At 51.1% G+C, this 5,482-nt stretch overlaps 1 pseudogene; it reads left to right on the top strand.

Annotated features, from left to right (window-relative positions):
* The first annotated feature begins 618 nt into the window (after positions 1–618).
* Positions 619–4,984, top strand: LOC119094087 (muscle LIM protein Mlp84B-like; annotated as a pseudogene).
* The last annotated feature ends 498 nt before the right edge of the window (positions 4,985–5,482 follow it).

Below are 5,482 nucleotides of genomic sequence, written 5' to 3'. Positions count from 1 at the left end.
TTCGCTGACTTTGTCACCAAATCACGGGTGTCGGGCTGACGCGTCACTGCCCGTGATAGTCTACGCGGAAAGCCAACGTAGCTTCCAGATTACCAATTGTGAAGATATCAGTAGTGTCGTAGTGAAAAAGTGCGCTCGGATTTGACGAGGGAGAGCTGAGGCTTCGTGGGTCCCCCTCCCCTTGGCTGCCGCACTACTTGCCTGATTCTAGAAGAATATTGAGCTAAGATGTGTAGTTTTCTTTTCACTTCATTGTAACTCACAGCACGGTGGTAGTATCATGATGACATCACGCGTTCTGTGGGACTGATAACTAACACACTTAATTTGTATTTACTATAATTCACTATGATTGCTACGCCGATAAGTGAATTGCCACAGCTGGTATGTGAGCGATGTCGTCGACCGAGAAGCCTGCGCACGGCCACAAAAACGCACCGGAAATTTTTGGGTGCTGTAGTCATTGGGCCCGCACCTATGTTAGACGGATAGCTAACAAAGCAAATGTATGAAAATGATGTCCTCCACCTGAGACCGTCCTCGCGCCATGACATCACGCCACATCACGTCACGCCCCGTCTGCACAGGAGTGGCACATCTCCTGCTTCAGCTGCCGCGATGCAGGACACCCTGGACTCACCATCGCCTGTGACGGTCCCGATCGCGAGATCTACTGCAAGAACGACTACGCCAAACGCTTCTTCGGCCCCAAAGTCTTCGGGTCGGCCGCGGCGCTGCTTCACCCAGACCGGAAGCGTCGCGTGAGTTTGTCACAAAGGGATAATGTCACGATGTGCGGTGATGTGAAAATGTGCTGACAGAATGTGACATGCGTCATGAGCGTAGCGTAGGGTGTCTAGAGGGAACCACGCGGCACTGACGCCTTGGCGTGCCATGGTATCGCCGAGCAAAGCGACGCTCGTGTGGATAAAAACGTCGCTGATGGATCGTTTTCATTCTCAGAGACGAGACAGTCAGTCGAAGCCCGAGTGGGTGAAGCTGGACCGAACCTCCATCAAGCCGACAGAAGGGCCAGGATGTCCGCGCTGCGGGGGTGCTGTGTCGCCGCCGGAGTTGATGCTCTCCAAGGGCCAGGTACGGCACGAGCCGACAGAAGGGCCAGGATGTCCGCGCTGCGGGGGTGCTGTGTTCGCCGCCGAGTTGATGCTCTCCAAGGGCCAGGTACGGCACGAGACCGACAGAAGGGCCGGGATGTCCGCGCTGCGGGGGTGCTGTGTTCATCGCCGAGCTGATGCTCTCTAGGGTCAGTAGGCACAAGCCGATACGCTGGGATGTGCAAGTGCGATAACTGGCTTTTCACAGCGAGCGTGAACCTTAGATTGGTAGATTGTAAGGTAATTGTACGCATAATAAAACGTCAAATTACACAGGGAATCCGGATTCTTACGCTGTGCCGATAGCCTACACGGCAAAGGCGGATTGGGAAAAACAGGAATAGTTCATATGTTTTATTGCAACCAAGCATATGTACCTGCCTAAGTGAAAAATCTATCCACTCGAACATAAATATGTGCATAGGTTTGGCTTATTTGGCACTCTCTGATAATCTGACAGCAAGCCCCACAGTCATATCGCGCACGCTTTGGCACGTCGCATGCACGTCACGTCACATCACGTCACGGTCGCATCACGTCACGTCAATCATCACGCCCCGTCTGCGGCAGGAGTGGCACATCTCCTGCTTCAAACTGCTGCGACTGCAAGCGACCCCTGGACTCCACCATCGCCTGTGACGGTCCCGACCGCGAGATCTACTGCAAAAACGACTACGCCAAGCGCTTCGGCCCCAAAGGCTTCGGCTTCGGGCACGCGCCCACTTGGTGTCTTCTGGGGAGAGGACGAGAACCAGTGAGTGGATGAAAGTGCCATGGGAGATCTCTTGGGAGAGGACGAGAACCAGTGAGTGGATAAGAATGCCATGGGAGATATTTCATGGGAGAGGAAGAGAACCAGTGAGTGGATGAGAGTGTCATGGGAGATCTTCATGGGAGAGGGCGAGAACCAGTGAGTGGATGAGAGTGCCATGGGAGATCTTTCATGGGAGAGGACGAGAACTGGTGAGTGAATGAGAGTGTCAGGGGGGAAACGGTTGTCTGCACACATGCGGCTTAGGTTGCGGTTTGGGCTTCCAAGTGCCTCCTTTGTCCGATGCATACGCTGTCTACGATTCGCGCGAGACCGGGCCTGCAGGCATGGTCTGGAGTTGTGCTGTAACCGGCACACTACACCGGCCAGCCGTCATTGATCTCGACTCCACCTCTTGCTTGGGATCTAATGAAAGTAGGACAGGAGGGTGACAGTGGAGCACTTTAAGGATTAAAGCAATTCCCGGATAGTGGATCAATCTGCAAGCCGGATCAGACCGGATCAGAAATTTCCACCAAAAATGAATAAGCACTGAGCCGGGTTTCAAATATGCTGGCCCACACGGACTGAAGGGATTGTAAACTGACCAAATGGACGTTATCACTAAATAGTCCCTAAAATGCTCAGTGAAAGCACCAACCCAGAAAAACACCTTTTACGTAATAAAATACACTACTTTCAATCCAAGCAATGCGCAGACAGGTTGCATAGTAAAAACAGCTACACGTTCTAACAAACAAATTTTGTGATGAAAAGATCACATGCAAGATCAAAGATCACAGATCACAGATCACAGATCACACCTAAAGGGGAGAGGGGGCACGTGCCCCGTGCCACCTGCCTGCGCTTCTGATTATAATCTGTGCATGTTGCAGCCACGGCGTACGAGGGACGTACATATTTGACTAAGACGTTGCGCATAGTACAAGGTGCCAATAGATTTATTTAGCAGTTGAATGAAAACATAAAAATTGTCGCGCTGTTCTTATTTTGTCTAAAAAATAGCATGGAACTGTTGAAATGTGACTTCACGTGATGCAATGTGCAATAATCAATACAAAAGTTTTCGCATTTTTCCAGTGTAAGCGAAAAAAGGATATTTGGTAGTTTCTGCCTTTTCAGCAATTGGATAAAACTAACGCAACTGTTTCATTTTCCTGAATGGAAGAGAAATGCAGGCATCTCCCAGGGGGAAGTCGGGCGCATAGATGACGATTTTGATGCAGCCGGTAATCTAGCAGGAATGATGGTCGCAGTTGAGGTTGTTTCGTTTATTGGTGTATCCGAGAAGGGATACACGCCTGAAGTATCGCACATGAGGTGAGATGGTCGTCTTGGCTATTTGGAAAGTGTACTAGATGAGCTTCGTCCTGTGCTCGTGATCTGGGTGCCGTTGAAGCTGTCGACTGGCATGTATAGGTATGTTGCATCTAATCTGGGGTCTGAAAAATTAATGTGCTCATGTCTTTAAGTCATTGAAACCAGAAGCGGTTTTGGTCTCGGTGATGTGATGATGTGTGATGTGGTCTGTGCTTTGGCTTGTGAATTATCGACCAAACTAACTGTGAGATAATTGATGATATGATGTGCTTTATCCCATCCTCCATGCAAAATCGCATTCCCAACAGGCAAAAAGCTGTGCTATATATCTAAGCACCCACTGGTTGAGAGAAATTTTGCACATTTTTGTCAATAAAAACAACAAATAACTTAAGTTTCAGGTACCCTGATGGCCAAAGTCGCTGTTAATCTTTTCAAAAGTTTTTGTGGGAGCGGATTGCCACGGATTCATTTGATGATTTTTTTTACTAAGTGGATCAGACCGGACGGGATGGAGAAATCCGGCAAGGGCGAATTGGCGTGCGCATCAGATCTGGACTATCCTGATTGGGCTGGACCGGGCCCTATAAATTAGATCGGTGAAGTGCCCCAGTTGACAGTGCAGCGCCTGGTTGTGTTCGCGCAGATTGGTGGACCAGGTGACGGCTCCGTCGATGGGCGCCAAGGCGGCGCCGGGCGAGGGGTGTCCGCGCTGCGGGTTTTCCGTGTTCGCCGCCGAAATGATGCTGCACAACGGACGGGTGAGCGTACACACCGCCTGCCTGGGCACTGGGGCTTCACAACGCACTCCTCTGCTGAGGCTATATGGCGCCGCTTTTCTCACTCTGGCACGAAGGGCGGCCACCGCGGAGAATCGAACCCCGCACCTTTGGTCTCTCATACACACAGCTTAATCACTGCATGATCGAAACGCGGGATGTAGGGCTAGAGCAACTAACGCCTGTTCTCATTCTGGTACAACGAATGGGTCCCGCACATCCCATACCTCGCAACAGTTATTATGTCGTGAATAACTGACCTTTAACCTATATCAGGAGGTACCCGCAGAGCGACATAGTCAAAAACATTCATTGGCATGCATTGGCTTGACGTTTCGAAGAAGTGCCCATCATCTAGAGCGTGATGGCACCGCGCTGAGACGTCGATTCGCCCACAATACAGACCTCCAGCTGCCTGCTGACGCCTTTGAACCAGACCTTTTAATATAAGGCAGGTCGGTTATGTCCAACAGAAGAACTGATGAGGCCAAAAATAGTATCTAAAAGACTTTCCTGTTCATGTTTGACGCCACGTCATATCGAACGTTTACTCGATTTTCAGGGGCACTGAAGTGAAATCACCCAGCGATGAGGCATACCTACACCTGCACATCCCATCAGGGGATACGCCTGCGGGCCGCAGGAGGATTTTCAGCATTGTCCTGTCTGCGGATCACAACCATCAGAGCATGCCATATCCCTCATGCAGGGCACGCACTCCAACAGCCAGACGTTTGAATAGGAGCATGCGTCAGTAAATGCCTCACCAATATGCTTCCATTGCAGACGTACCATCGGCAGTGTTTCAGCTGCACAGAATGCAACCGGAGCCTGGACTCGACCAACACGTGCAGTGGACCCCAAAACGAGCTTCTGTGCCGCACCTGCTACGGTCGCCAGTTCGGTCCCAAGGGCGTGGGCTACGGCCAGGGAGCCGGTGTGCTCAGCATGGGTTAGCACGCGGCGTGACAGCGCCGAACGTCCTTGGCGGACTTCGAGCCGGGCCCTGGGCTTATCGGTCGATGGTGGTCGGTGGGCCCACGAGCTGGAGGAGTCCCCGGCCTCGCGGACGCGCCATGACGCCGCAGGAGGTGGTGGCGTTACCGCGAGTGGTTTTTAGGCGTTGGCTTTCTGGTGGCGATTATTAGCACAATGAAATGTTTATCGCTGAGCGGTAAAGAGAAAGAGTTATCAGTTCGTGCAGCGACGTTCGTGTCATACTAGTTCAGCAAACATTTACAGCAGCCTCATATTTTCGAATTTCCGAGGAGATAGATTCGACGAAAATGATGCTTGTTATTCTGGCAACGTGCCAGTTGAAGAACTGCATCGGATCAGGTGTTGTTCAACAACATTTTTGCTCATGACAGGCGCGAGGAGTGAGTGAGTGATTTGCAGTGTGTGTAGAGCTGTTTTCAATAAACCTTAGTTGGCACATTGTTATCAACATTGGCCGTCACCAGACATGGCGATGGGGCTGTGATGAAATAGTACGC

Source organism: Pollicipes pollicipes, unplaced genomic scaffold (assembly GCF_011947565.3).
Source record: "Pollicipes pollicipes isolate AB1234 unplaced genomic scaffold, Ppol_2.1 Scaffold_4002;HRSCAF=4701_pilon_pilon_pilon, whole genome shotgun sequence".
NCBI classification, from domain to species: Eukaryota; Metazoa; Arthropoda; class Thecostraca; order Pollicipedomorpha; family Pollicipedidae; genus Pollicipes; species Pollicipes pollicipes.
The sequence above is the reverse complement of the archived record's forward strand: the minus strand, read 5'-3'. Positions and strand labels throughout refer to the sequence as shown.